Below are 16,040 nucleotides of genomic sequence, written 5' to 3'. Positions count from 1 at the left end.
ATGTAACATCCCATATCCCATCATAATTTATGTCTTTCCTTATGCCTGGAAGCCTTACCTTTGTAATATTGTGGTCATTTAAGTTCTTTGAAAAATCCAGTGCAATAAATGTTGATAAGTAAAACATAGTGGTTATTATATTATTTAATGTCTGTTCACACTATAAAGATTATCCGTTATGATTGAAATGATATACTGTATAAGAACATAGGAAGGTATGGACCAGCTTATGGGGAGGACTAAAACAAATATTCATTACTACTATATGCCAGTGACATTTTACTGAGTGTTTTACAAATATTATCTCATTTGATCCTCTAACAACCTTGGGAAATAGATTGTATGATTTCCCCCCATTTTACAGATGAGGAAAGTGAGGCAGACAGAGGTAAAGTGGCTTACCTGGGGTAGCATAGCTAGTAAGTGTCTGAAGTGAGGTTTGAACTGAGATTTTCCTCATTCAGTGCCCAGTATCCTAGCTATTGTGCTAACTACATGTCTATTAGAGATTTTTTGTTTTTTTTTTCTGTTTCTAGCCATAAAATGCTAAGGCAGCAGCAGGGGGTGAGGTGGGGGGGGGTGGAAAAGGTTTGGGGTATAGGGAGGGGGAGCATTGGACTCCTTGCATATTTTTAACAGTGCAGACTGCATATGTTACTTAAGTTTGATTCAAATGTTAGCACAAGTTGCACTTGAAAAACAAAACATAATTTGAGAAAAACAGAACTCACAGGAAAGGATAGCCAAGTTATAATGGAACACAGTAAAGAAGTCATATATAGATTTTTTAAAATCCTTTTAAGTTCCAACTTTATCCATCCCTCACAGGAGTCACTTGAAATTTCACATGGCTTGCTTCAGTTTAGTTTTGATTCTTTCATTCTAAAGAAACCTCTTCCACGTAAATTTACCTTGGAGATCAGTTCTAGGGAAACTGTTGTTAAATGAAAAAAATATGGTAACCTTTGAAGAGTAAAAGTTTAAGATCATTGAATAGGCACCACTGATTTTTTGAAACAAATCTTTTAAGAAAAGAAACTGCTTTCGAAACGACTCTCAATGGTAAGATCCAATTTCTAATAACTATTTTTACTTAAAAACTAGGAGGTGAAAAATTTAAAAATGCAAGACTACCTATTTTTACTTATAAGATAGAAATGATAGAGGAATGATATTAATGCCAAAAGCTGTGTTCAAAATGATCATAGCCTAATCTTGGATTAAGAATCATAAAATCATAGTAATAATAACTAGCATTAGTGTGAATAATGCTTTGACATTTGCAAAGCGCTTCACTAATATTCTCCCATTTGATCTTCAAAACAACTTTGTGAGGCAGGTGCTGTTATTATTTCCATTTTACAGATGAGGAAAATGAAACTGACAAAAATTAAGCGATTTGCTCGTCGTCACACAACTGGTAAAATTCTGCAAACAGATTCAAACTCAAGTCTTCCGGTTCTAAGTTCAATGTTCTATACAGTGTGCTCCCCGGCGTGGGTCATGGTTAAAGTTGGATCTAGATTGTGTACTACTAAACATGGTGATGTAGTTTATAAATTACTATTTTATCAGTAGTTCAAAAAAATGTTGACTTTTTTCCCAAAGGTGACAACATTTCCATTCAGTACAACAAATAACTTTTAAGCTCATACTATGTTCAAGTCCGTCTGGGAATTGTTGGTGATAAAAATTTCAAATCAATAGCTGAATTTTGATGATCAGCACTAATAATAATAACAGCTCATATGAATATAGTTCATTAAGGTTTGCAAAGTGCTTTATGTATGTTATTTTAATTGCTACCTACAGCAGTCTTGTGAGATGGAAGGTATTATATGCCCATTTTACAAATGAGTAAAGACGCTTAAAGTAGTTAAATGAATTGGCCAAGATCATACAGCTACTAAATGTTTAAGGCAGGATTTGAAACCTAGTCTTCCTAATTCAAAGTTCATCACTGTATCCATTATAACATTAATTTGACTAGTACAAACTGGTAAATAATTCATCGTTACAGTAGATGATGAATCTCAGAACGCATGAGCAAGATGGGTAGGAAGTTGAAAAGCCATCTTCATTTTTTTGTTCATAGATGGATCTTAGATGTCTTTGTATACACACACACAGACTTTTGCAAAAAATACAATCCATATCTCACCCTACCAAGGAAAAACAAATAATCCTTTAAAACAAATAATCCAACATTACTTCAAGCTATAGCAGTCTCTATGGCTTCTGGCGTTGAGCCAGACACCAGTGCTCCTGAGGATGAAACAATTCCAGAATGTCCAGGATTACAGGAGGTGGGTTTCCCAGGAGAACCCTGGAATAAAGGATTGGCTTCTAGAATTCCTAAGGGAAAAGAAAGGGCAGGGGAACCTAAGCCTTTTTGTATACCCCCAAAAGAGTCAAGGGGCAAGAGGGAAACATTTATGCAAGGGGTAGAGGTGTTGGAAAAGGGACACACAAATGACATGCACAACCCCAGACACACAACCACTTACAGATATAGCCAAGGACACACCCGTAAAGGCCTTGGAAAAAGGAAAGAATATGCACACAAAATAAGGTTATACACAACATGGTGACAGGAAGAGAAACATGGCCTATATTTGCCTCCTTTCAAGGAGGTATAAATTAGCCATTAGGGTTGGGGCAGAGAAAGGCTAGAGCTCAGACCTAGGGAAATGGAAGTGTGTCATGATTCCTAAGAGGCTGGCAGTCAGTCCCTGTTTCAGCAATCCGGCTAGCAGCTTCTGTGGGGATGTAAGATCCACCCACAGCCAGCACCCAGAAAGCTGCCAACAGCACAGGTTCTTTTGATCTGATTTAATAAGGAAAGCAAGGTTAAAGGGGTTGACAAGTTTCCTTTAATCCAGCATACAGACAGCATTCACTCAGTTCAGGGGAAAAATCCAGCACCCTGAACATCAGAACAAATTACAAACATCAACAGACAGACCCAATACAATTCATAGTTACCAACATCTAGGTTCAGCCCAGGAGCTCAGAACAAGGGCTGGCCCAGAGTTACAGCTCCAAAGAACAGACAGCGAACCCCTGGTTTTTATATCTTTTTCAGTGTCAGGGGTGAGTCGCATGTGTGACCTGGAATCGTCACAAAGAGGCAGACTTAAACCCACATGGTCTAAAAGCCTCTGCTCTCCCAGACATGTAAACTAGGCCCTCCCTGGAGTTAGCCCCACCTTGGGCCCCACCTTAGTTGCCAATCCTCACCCACTAAGGTTTTACACTTAATAGGGGTTTGGGCCTGGGGCTTAGCACCTAGTAAGGCTCAATGAATTACTCAAAGAGAACAAAAGCCGAACTATTCAAGGGCACTTGTTGAACTAAGTGCTAAGGAGCCCATTTTTGGTGACCAGAACAGTCCCCAGATCTCCTGAGGAGAAATGACAGTCCTTTCAGTTTTATTTGGTTCAGATCTTGGTGCTGCTGCGTAGCCCTCTTCCCTTAGAAACCTTCTACCTGGGCTGGCACTGGTTGGTGCCTGGAGCAGGCTCCCTCAGCTCTGTCAGATGTTGCTCTGGATCCTGGGATGTGGCTGCAGCAGCTGCTTCTATCTTCACCTTGATGATTTTCTTCAGGTTGGCCACCTCACTCTCAATCTGCTGCTTCAGGCCTAGCTGTTGTTCTTTATGCTGGTTGGCATGGCTCACTTGCTCCTCAATGCTTGGCAACACTACTTCATAGCCCATACACCATTCCTGGAGGGATTGAGCAATGGAACTAAGGTCCTGGCGCTGAATGTTATGCCCAATGCTATAGTGTAGTTCAAGCCACTGGTTCTGCTGGTCCAGGAAGCCCTGAAGTACATCTATATACACAGCCTCAATCATGAGGTCCTCTAGCTGCCACAAATTTCATAAAGCTAGTGCTTCTAAAAGCACTGCATATGGAACACACTTGACCTTGGCAGCCAGTGTGACAACTAATAGATATCAAAGTTTGTTCTTTTGGGCCTCTGTGAGGGATGGGCATATTCTGTGCTTCAGCTAGATAGTCTGCATACATCCCATAAGTAAACACTGTGAGCAGCTGGAATGTGGGAGCAAAGTCACTCTCTGCTAGCTCTTAGACATTGGTCATGTCCAACAGCTGCCCAAAAACATAGACACCTGGGGCCTCCAGCACATGGTGGATGAGGGTAGCCAAGGCAGCACCTTTGGCTGACTGCTCCTGGTTCTGCCCTGTCACTTTCACCTCAGCGCTCCTGGCTAGACTGGTTGGGAGCCACTGGACTCAGGAGGCTTGGAGCTGGGCTGCACCACTGTGCTGCACTCTGTGGAATGTAGCATTAAGGGGGAGTGATTGGACCCTTCTCAGCCATCTTCATTAATATTGTGAATCAATCAATCAGCCCACTATGTATCAAGCTCCTTGCTAGGTATTGAGGATACAATAGAAGCATGAAGTTTTCCTTGCCTTCAGGGAGCATACATTCTTACTTGGTGGTGGGGATGGGGGCAGAGATGTAGCACAGAGATCATAATGTCCAAAAAAGAGAGCTTTGATCTGGGTAATCACAAGGTTTGTAAGTGGAGCCATAACCTGGTAGATTGTCAAATCTTTTCCATTGACAGTGACAGTATTTCTTTGAATATCATGTTCTGAGCAAAATGTAGGCAACTATGGAGTCATGGGCATAAATGGGTGACATGAATCTGCAGAGCAGAGGCCAGATGTCAACATTATGTGTACCCTGATGTCTTGGTTTATGGGTAGGGTGGAATGAATTATGGTCTGTTGGGTTTGGGGATGGATAGTAATAGAGGGTTGAAGTGAAGGACAGAAATTTCCCCATGTTTCTTTAATGCCTTCCTCATAAATGCCACCTTGAAACCTGGCATAAGAGGTGGAGCATCAACCTTGCAGGCAGGTGGCCTGGGGTTCACATCTTGCTTACACAAACTGGCTATGTCACCAAGTCACATCACTGATCTCTGTGAAGGGAAACTTTTCTTACCAGGAGTTATTTACATTGATTTGGATCCATATTCCTACACACACACACACACACAAACCCAAAACAGAACAAGACAACAAACCAAAAATATGCATCAAACAGCACAGGTTTTAGGAAACTTGATTTCATTGGATTAGAGATTTAAAGAAATGCTTCTAAATAAGAGAAACCTTGCTTTCTAACTGTGTTGGTTAATATTTTTCTCATTTCCTTGCTTCTTGACGATCCTATCCTAGATGAGTACTTAGAAGATGTCTAACATTCTGCCGGTCCAAGGTTTTTGTGACAAGTAAATATTGCCAGTCTTGCTGTATAATAGATAGGCCCATTGTATAAATCTCTAAAGCATCTAAAGAGGAAACTAAGAGAATTCTAGAAACTCCTGGTACCTAAACCATTCCCCTTTGCCTTGAGGGCAGCAATGCTCTATTCTTATTACAGATTGGGAATCAACTGCAAAAGAAAAAACTTGAACCTTAAAACTCTGATAAGCCATTCTTAAATGATTTCAGAATATAACTCTTCCATTTATTACTGTTTAAAAGCAGAATGCTTATTGTTGAATAAGTAACCAACCTCATTTCCAGGACTGATAATAGCCAAAGCATAATCAAACTAAATTGTAAAATTTAATGGGAAGTAATGCTACTGACATTTATGTCACTTACCCATGCCCAAATCCATTGTTTTACTTAAGTATTCATCAAAATAGTGTGATTGGGAAGTTTGGTTTCATAACATTATTATATCCAATTCTGCATCATAGGGCAAGAAGCAACCTTTTGACTGTTTCACATTGTGCATTTTTTATGATCAGTTATTTGTACTCTTTACTGTGGCTCTTTCCTAACTTAAATGAACATGTATCATTGAGTAGAAATGCCCCCAAAATATGTCATCTGTGGAGGTAAGGATTGAGAACAACAAAAAAGAGGCACTAGCCATCTTCTTTCCCCCACTTTGTTTTCATTAAGATTCCAAGTTAAAAAAAAAATTAGTAGTGTTTCCATACTTTGAGAGTTATATTTTCATAGAGGCCTGCCTTACCTATAAAGATAGTGGACAGTCTTCTGTCTGATACAATTTCAGTGATAGTGGATGCATTTTTCCTCACCTACCCTGATAGGTCAAAATTTTGAAGCATCTTAAGTTTGTCTGGCTCAGGCAAGACATTACAACTTTTGGGGTTTCGTTATTTTAGCTCGTGTCTCTGATCCCTGCTTAAGCACACAGAGAAATAATATTTTAATTGGCAGCCATTTATACTGCAGTGGGAAGGAAGGATCTGATAGCTTCTTGTGAGGGGGAAGTTAGACCTCATGAAAATACTAAACATTTGGATTTAGAAGGAGAAAGACCAAAGGAATGAATGGTGGAGATGAGGGAAACTAAAGTCACTAGAGACAAACTTAAGATGCCTTTAAGCAATAATAAATGGAAGAGCTATATTCTGAAAAGAAATCATTTAAAACACAAATTTTAAAAATGCCACTGATGATTTTTACTTCATTCTTTTTTTTGACAGAAGATTGGTTTTATTTCCCTCACCACTGAAAATAGTTTCTCATTATTTTGTCTCCTGCTTTAGTTGTTCTCTCTCCAATAAATTAGCCCTTTCTAGCAATGAATGTGAAGGCAGGGAGAGGGAAAGAACATCTTGCTATTCATAGATGTATTCTATTAATTGGTTATGAGAAGAGTAAAGTTTTATAATTTGAAATATAAACAGAATGTCTTTGTCCTCTGGGTGACTCTTTTTTCCTTTCCAAATTCAGAAAACTCGACAACTAGCTTTCCCCAGTAAGACATTCTATTCCTCATCCATGCATGCTGCCTTATTCAAATCACTTCTCATCTTGGTTTTTGATAAGTGACCTATACTGATTTTGTTCTGTATAATAGCAAGCACTTTGTCAGTAGAGAAAGAACTCATAAATTTTCTAAGAAGGGAAATATCAGCAAGTTAATATGCTTATTGCAGCTACTGACAAATTTAAAGTTTTTAAAAACAAATGAGTCATTTAAATCTGGGCCAGGTGTAGCGTACAGCTGAAAACTTAGTAAAACTCTGCTTGATATGACTGATAGAAAAATAATGCAATGTATTAGTGAGCCAGAAGAAATAAATATTTTTAAACTTTTCTGACTTTCAATCATTTTACCGAAAGTGAACATGTTTTTAAAGCTTCCCTTTGGGGAATAAATATATACTATTCACACACACACAAAATGATGGTATTGGAAGAATTTCATTATCATGTATCTTATGAGCTAGAAAAGTTTGCAAAAGTCATTGTCTACTCAAATTATAATGAAACTATGAAATTTATATTAGTCTGACCCCTTTTAACAATTATTTTCTTTTTATTGGAAGTATTCATGATTAACTCTCTGACTCAATGGGCTATGGAAACAACAAAAATGCATACCATCATAATTTTCATATAGGTATTAATTACCATTAAAATGAAATAAAAAATGAATACTCATAGAGCCATTGGATTCAGAGGTGGGTGGAGAGGAATTTAGACATTATTTAGTCTAGAGGTTCTTTTTCTTTTTTGTGCATCATGGATCCTCTTTGGTAGTGTGATAAAACCTATGAAATTCTCAGGATAATGTTTTAAAATATATCAGATTACAAAAGAGGCCAATTATATAGAAATAAACTTATTTTTAAAAATAATTTTATAGACCCCAAGTTAAAAGTGTTTCACACAATGTCTAGCACATAGTAAGAAATTAATAAATGTTTATTAATTGATTAATCTAATACAGTTTCATCATTTGAAGAAACATACTTTGAGGTGTAGTCTTTTGCCCAAGTTCTTATGGGTGTAGGTATAATTTTTGAGATTCCTAGACTTTGATTTGGAAATGCCCTGCCCCCTAAATGATTTATGTATCTTATCACTTCATTAATTAGGGGTCATATAGCCTTTAATTGAATCCCAGCATTAATAGAATTTACTATTTTATAAGGAAGCTTAGAGATTTTAGAAAAAAGGGACTTTAGAGGCTATTACATTTTAAAACTATGCTGAATCTTCCATTAGGACCTTCCATGTTTCTTTTAGTTCCTGATATATAAAACAACCTTAGTTTCGTGATTGCTTATTTCTAATGGCTATGCAATGTTAAATTATCATTTTTCTTTAGCCATCTCAGTTATGAAATAATGCTGATTCAATTTTTCAGCTTAATTTTTCAAAATGCTCGATTTCACTGCAAGAAAGACATTAACATATATCCTTAATGTTGTAATAGTACGCTTCATGAATTAAACATTATTTCTTATGTGAGACAACATGGCATTTTGGATGAAGTTGTGGAGTTGGAGAAGGAAGACAGTTTTATGACTCTGGGCAATAGGCTTAACTTCTCAGTGCCTCAAGTCATAGGCATCTGGTTGAAGGAGTTCCCTACCTAGCAGAAATTAGTTTCTCCCCGCACCCCCCCCCATTCTGATAAGATTTCTAATAAATCATGCCAAAATGCACATATCTGTCTTTATTGTCTTGACCAAACTGGCTTGCTCGCCATTCCATTAATCTGCTCTATTCATTCCTATATAGGTACCTATATTAATTTTATTTAATTCCCTAGATTGTCCTTTTTCCTTCCTCAGCCCCTCAGTTCCCTACCCATAGCTCTTCTAAGATTATCTGTCCTTCAAAACCCAAGTAAAATTCCATCTCCTCCACAGAGCTTTCCCTTATCACTCTCAAATAGAAGTGATCTCCTCCTCTAATGAAATAACATAGTGTTGTTGAACTTTCTTATTTTTCTTTCTGAATGTGTCTTATTTCCTGTGCTAGATTGTAAAGTCACTGAGGACAGAGACCATCTCTTATAGAACTTTGCAACCCTCTTAGTTGCTACCTAGGTACCTTTCAGATAGTAGATACTTGTGGAATAGTGTATTAAAAGTATAATACTCTGGATGAATGACTTACAGTTGAATTTGTACATATAGAAATATTTATGCTAATGTATATTAGGTCTGAATTGAAACAAAAATAGAATCACTTCTTCATATGACTGTTCTTCCAATATAAATTTTGAAATCGTGTTCTTATCATTCTCTAGTCACACATTAACTCATTCTCTACTACCTTTCTCCCTTTCTTGAGAAAGAACATAATTGCCCATTCATGGAGCAAAAAAAACCCAGTCAATTGCAGGGAAGAGAGTTGTTATCTTGATTTCCTTTTCTAGCCACAGATTTTCTAGTTAGGTGACCTGGGAAGTGTAATCTTTTTTCCACTGTCTCTACTTTCCATAGTGTCAAACCTATTCCTCTTTCTCTCAAGTAAATACATGTCTTCCTGACCTCTGACGGAATTTGTGCCATTTGCTAACTTATTAATAAAGGATAGATATAGTCATTTTTGTGTCTACTCATCATTTGTGTGTATAAATAACTAGGTCCCACATGTAGGATTCATTCTATCAAGAACTATACTGGTAAGTGTTCTAGTGAAGAAGGCATCATTGTACAATGGAAAGAGCACTGGATTTGGAAGTTGCGAATGAAAAGTCCAAGTGACAGAATTTCTGGGTAATTAATAATCAATATATTAACTATGCTAGCAAATAATAAATGGTTCCCTCAGTAACAAAAGACCTTGCATGGAGGTCTCTAAATGTTTAAATACCTTTGGAAAAAGGTATGTTCCTGAGGATGAAAATCCACTCTGATTGGTTAACAGTTAATGAATGAATATTATAAATAAGAAGTGGGCTTTTCCTAATGAGGAACTGGGAGTGACTTTGATCATGTCAGCATTTTCCCAGATCATTCTGCCTCCAGAAGCTATACTGAAGAATCTGTTCTCCACCCAGTCCTACTTGAGTTAAACAATGGGTTGGAATTACCTAGATGAGATTCTCTTTACCCTTTAATCAGAAAGAAACCCTCTAAGTTGGGTTTGGTCCTGCCCAAGTTTTGAAGAGATTGTCTCATTGTCAGCCCTGTCCTTCACAAGGACTGGGCTTTGAATGAGGAAATACAACCCTACTAATCATTGGCTTTTAATAATCAAAAAGGTCATTGGGTCCCGTATACAAAACTGTATACCCTTAGTGCTAGTGGTCCCAACAGCCCTGGGGTCGGCACCAACCCCTTACACAAAACTAGTTATTAATATAATAAGAAAATAATCGTTTTTCTCCAAGTAGAGGACATGAGTTCTAATCTCTCTCCTGCCATGCACTATCTTTGTGACCTTTGACAAGTCAGCTTCTCTAGGACTTAGTTTCTTCGTGTAAAATGAGGTTCTACTATACATGTAAATGATTGCTGTACTCAATGATTTTTATTGTCCAGCTCTAAAACTATACTTGTATGATGACTGTGTCATCATGTAAATGATTATATATGATTTATAATCATATTATGACCCTACTGAAAGGGGCACAGCTCCCCTAACAAGATAGCTCCAAGGCATGCCAGATGTAGACCAAGCCCCCTTTCTTCAGCATGGATGAATTTTGAAAACTCACCTTCAGCTTTCTCAGAGATTTGTTTATGTAGGCATCCCACTGCCTCCTTCAGGTTTCTAGAATCTATTAGAGTTCACAATCTATTGAGTGGTGGTTTACAATCCCCAGTTTTTAATTACTCAAGCATTATATGACAATGTAGTAATGCCAAAGGATATTTATTTAAATAATATGTAAGATGCACAATAGGAAATTAAGACTCAAACCACAAACACTTTCCTCATTAATTTCCTAAACCACAGCCTCTTTGGAATATAAATGGTGAGTCCTCAGTGTATTTCTAGTATTCACCAGGATAACTAGAGTCACAGGTTTTTAAGTCCATCATCTTGGAGTTCCTTGAGCTGCTGTATCAGGGCACCAAGGCAGCCTGAGGTGTGGATAGGGAGAGGTAAAGAGATGTTAGCAACTTATCTAGTAATTAAACCAAAGACTCTCAGGGTTTGAAATGCATTGTCTATCAGCACACCAAAGCCATATCTGTGAAGCACTGAATTCTTGCAATTGTAGCTTTTTAAAATGGGAACTGCAGCTGGGAGGACATCTGTAGCTATTACTTTTCAGCCCAGAAAGAGGGAAAGCATGCCATTCATAACAGCAGGAGTTAGATTCAGCTCTAAGACAGTTTCCTAGGTCTGCCTATTTTCCTCTCCCCTCTTCTGCAACCCAAATTCTTCTCTCTCACTGATGCCCTGGGCACTAATAAAAGCTCCTATTCAACCAGAATACATGCTGTGGAGGCATCATCACCCCTTGTGTTCCTTACAGGCTTGCAGGGGATTTAGTTCCCAGGGAGAGTATCTACATTTGTATCTTTGGAAGTTGACTGCATACTCCTCTCTCACCTGAGTCATGAGATCCTCTCCAACTTCGGAGAGGAAACTGAGTAACAGTTGGAATGACATTGCAGTTGCTGGACAGATCATATGTATACATATTGGAAGTATGGCTCAGCCTATGGATAGGTGTGGGAAAATAGATATTAACGATGGGGTCAAGTAGGATCACCCTAGCTAGAGGGTCAATAGCGATGATTAATCAGTCAAGTCAGCTTTGCAATGAACTCCTAAAGAGATGAATGTGTAATATCTGGTAGATATAGATGGATGCTTTGGATTCAGAAGTAATGGAGATGCAATCAGGTGGCAACACTTCAAGAGAAGATCATTATATTAGTATTAATTTAAATCAACATTTAGTAAATATGTACTAGCCTTGCCCTTAGCATTTGGGGTGATCCAAAGCATAATTAAGACACAATCCCTGACTTTACAGAGCTTACAAATCTAGTAAGGGAAAAATAGATAAAGCAAAATATTATGTGATAGGTGAATCATATAGTTGCAAAATAAAATGCTATGTGAATGTCATACAGGAAAGATTTATTGATTTGAGGTATCCTGTAAATATTTATGGAGGATGGGGAGTTTGAATTAAGCTTTATAGAAATAGGTACACTTATGATGGTCAAATGTGAAGGGAAGCTTTGGAAACAATGAAGAACAACTCAGGTAATTTCAGGGTTTATATGGAGGATATTGAGTGATTTCTTCTAGTTGGAGCCTATAATAAGTGTATGCAGAGGAGTAATGTAAACATATAAAGACCATACTTTTCCCTTAAATCTGACTTGTACAAAATTTGAGTTTAGAAAATCATTATGTTTTTTAGAAGCAAGAGTGAATTCTGTTCAGTTGTAGATTAAACTAAATGACCTGAGTTCCCTTCTTATATTCTATGATTTCAAAAGACTGTGTTTTCAAAAGAGCCCTTTGGAATAGAAATTAGGTATACTTTGGTAGGTGTAATAATAATAATAAAAAGAGCACCTACAAATCTTGACAAATAGGTGTTTTATTCATTATGGGACAAGTGTAAAGATTGCAGCAGGGTGAAAAAAGAGCCAAATCTCATCTGTGTGGTGGGTAGTGCCTCTGATGGAGACCACAACCCTTCCTTACCTTAAGAAGCCATTAGTGAACCTGCTTTATGATGAAATTTTAATTGCATTAGAAGGAGTATCTCATTAGAGTGTTATCTCTGACTTTTTTTTTAAATGTTGCCTTTATAAAGCAGTGACCAAATATGAAAATGACAGTATGTTATAAATATATTGAGAAGAATCCCAGAAACCCAAAGTCCTAGAAACTCAGCAAAGTGTGGGCACTAGTTCCCAACAGTGTAGCCTTGGGAGTAGGCATGGTACATTAACTCTCCTGAGGCTCTCTTTTCGTGGATTAGGGTCCACTTACTCACTCAACTTAATTACACTGATTAGGGCAGGTTAGGATGGTTTCCTAGAGGGATTGATCACAGGGAGGAAATTACTATTAGGTTTTGAGAGGTAATCTTACTCTTGGGTGAGACATGTCTGCTCCTCTGAACTCTAGCCTCTGAGCCCCACCAGTGTGCCACGATGACACAAAAACTATTTATCATGAAGCATTTATTAAATAAGAAGGCAAAAGGAAGAATAAGCATAAAATGACAGGGTAGTCCATCCTTGAACCTGGGTCACACAAACCCTTAATAGATCTTTTTGTTATCCCATTATTCCTAATTCTGTCATCTGGAACAAAACTGATTGAATCTAATCCTTCTTCCACATCCTTCTATTTGTTTTTCCATAAAATCTTTGGAGAAATTTTGTCAAATGCCTTTCTGAAATCCAGAATGAATATAAAGAAACCTACAGAAAACAGAACAATTAGGGTGATGAAACAAAGATTAAATAATCTAAAAATAAGACATGTTTATTTGCAGTGATAGCAGTGCTGGAATAGTTTTGTAGTAATTTTTCATACCTCAGTCAGAGTCCCTAATGTTTCTATTTCAATGTGATATGAAGGTGAACCTGGATTCTAAAAGCTAACATAAGAGGAATAAACTTTATCTGGAAAAAAGTTTTAAACAAGGGCTGAGCAAAGGGGCGTGTCCATTGAGTGAAGATTATCCTAGTTAATATTAGAAAGTCCAGTCACCTGAAGGTTAAACATTTGGGAATGACTTTTTTTTATGACTACAGCTCATGAGGATTATCTTCCAAGGTCAGAAATATTATTTGCTAGTTGGAAATAATACAAATACATATGGAATCTGACTTTTTAGAAGTATTAAAGAGTTGCTTAGAGCATGGAGAGATTAATTAACTCAGCCAGGATCTCTTAGCTTGTATGTGTTCAGAGGTGACACTTAAACCCAGGTCTTTCTGCCTCCAAGATTAATTCTTTATCTACTGTACCGTAAGGCCTCTCATACCACATATATACAGTAGGTAATTTGGGATCAGGAAGAACAGCTGGGAATCAAGAAAGGTTTAGGTAGAAGTTGGTGTTTAACCTGAGGTTTGCAGGAAATCTAAGAGGTAAGAAAGAATACATTTCAGGCATAGAGAAAGACCAATGTAAAAGTAAAGAGATGGGAGATTGAATGACATGTGAGGAAAAGTAAGACAATCAGTTTGGTAGACCATAGAGTATAAGAAAGGGAGTAATAGATAACAAAGCTGGAGAGGTAGGTTGGGGCTAGGCTGTAAAGTGCCAGAGGAGTTGAGAGGTAAGGTTTGTAATGCATTAGTTACTATTGGTGATATTTTTAAAAATCCTATTTCTGACATTTACAGTAGAAATCTAGACCTAAATACTATTCATTTAGGAATACTTTTCTAGTTTAAATTTTATTTTGGTACAAGCAGACATCTTTTTGTTATCCTCCTCTCTTTTCATCAAGGAGATATATAATAAGAGTTTTCGAATGTGTGAAGGGCTATTTTGCTTTTCAATGTAAGCTGCTATTTTGTGCTCCATTGAATGGCTTAATTATTTAAATGGCAGATTATAAATTTCAGGTTGGTCAAGTTTTGCCATTTGTTTAAACAGAATTGAAGTAATTACATACCAGTACATCAATAGTCTCATAGATGTGGGTTCTTTCTCTGTTGGTACAGAGGAAAGCTATTTCCTGATTTCTTATTCTGTACATTTCTTTCTCATGTCCTACCAAAACGTCACCTTGGAGGATCTCTGAAATGTGCTGCCAGCCTTCTTCTAGGCCTTTCATTATCTTAGAGATAGCAGTGCAGCTCTTGGCCTTTCAATCTATTACCCTCCCTCTGCCCTTGCTACAAGACTGGCTGGGATCAGCAAAACAAAACAAACAACCAAGCAAACAAAAAAAACCACATCATTGTTGTTGTTGAGTTGTGTCTGACTCTTTGTGACACCATTTGGAGTTTTCTTGGCAATGATAGCAGAGTGATTTGCCACTTCCTTCTCCAGCTCATTTTACAGATGAGGAAACTGAGGCAAATAAGATTAAGTGACTTGCCTAGGGTAACTAACACAACTAGTAAGTGTCTGAGATCTAAGTCCTGAGGTCTAAGATTGGAATTTAGATAGATAAGTCTTTCTTACTTAGGGCCTGGCAGTCTTTCCAACGTGCTAACTAGCTGCCTGACAAATTTGTTTTAGCCTCACCCATGGTTACCAGTGAAATCCCACTTGATTTCCTTGAAACTCTAAGCTTATTATGATGTCTATATTAGGCACTAGAATTTCTTAAATTAAGACTGGGAGATTTAGAATAGGCCACTAAAGTAGATTGTTGAATATCTTCTAAGGAGACTTTTAAGAAAAAGTAGCCATCTATCTTCCCAGGATGGCTTAAGTGCAAACCTGGCTGGAGGCAGGGATCTGAACTAGATGACTTATTGAAGTCTCTCCCAGGCTCATGCTTCTAGATGTTTACAACCTTTAAAATTGATCTGACATTGAAGGGAAACTGTAACTGAACAAGGAGCAATCCTAAAAATACTGTATAGGTTAATGGACTTAATGTACTGATCTGAAATTTATAACATGATTTATACAATCATTAATCATTTTTGATAGTTTTTATGACAACATATGTGATGTATATTAGATAAAATAATACAAAAGCCAATTATACAGCTCCTGCAGTGCTCACTACTTCTGCTTTTAATTAGTGTATTTCATCACCCTGTCTTAATAGTCTCTTTTTAATTTCTTCTCCCTTAAGGTCATTTATGGTGTACAGGTTACAGTAGATGTTAAATTGTTCAAATAACTTGAACTTTCTACTATGAGGAGTAATAATTTAATACTGGGTCTATCACTACCATTATCCAGATGGATTATTTAACATGTCAAAATGTTAAAAACTCCTTCGTAGTTTGGGGAATTATAAATGACTGATAGCTGTGAACATTTGACATTTTGCACTTACGTTCATTTGTGTTCTGATTCTCATCAAAATGTTCACTATAAATTGAAGGGGGAATCGTTATTATAAGGATGGGGATGATGGTGTTCATTTCTCTCATAGGTCAGGTCTGTACTCAATCAAAAGTTCTTCAGTGGGATTAGAGGTGGGAGATGGAAAGGGAATTTGAATCATTCTCAATATTTGGACAGAGTGGTTCTGCATCAGAGTTCCATATATTTATGAAAAGCTGGGGTGTGTTGTAATGAATAATTTTCTGCACATGAGCCTGTGATGGACAGCAACAAAAAACAGGCAACAGCCTCAA

The 16,040-nt window shown here is 37.3% G+C and overlaps 1 pseudogene; it reads right to left on the bottom strand.

Annotated features, from left to right (window-relative positions):
- Positions 1 to 3,431: 3,431 nt before the first annotated feature.
- Positions 3,432 to 14,551, bottom strand: LOC118846788 (annotated as a pseudogene).
- Positions 14,552 to 16,040: the final 1,489 nt, after the last annotated feature.

Source organism: Trichosurus vulpecula, chromosome 4, assembly GCF_011100635.1.
Source record: "Trichosurus vulpecula isolate mTriVul1 chromosome 4, mTriVul1.pri, whole genome shotgun sequence".
Classification (NCBI taxonomy): Eukaryota; Metazoa; Chordata; class Mammalia; order Diprotodontia; family Phalangeridae; genus Trichosurus; species Trichosurus vulpecula.
The sequence above is the reverse complement of the archived record's forward strand: the minus strand, read 5'-3'. Positions and strand labels throughout refer to the sequence as shown.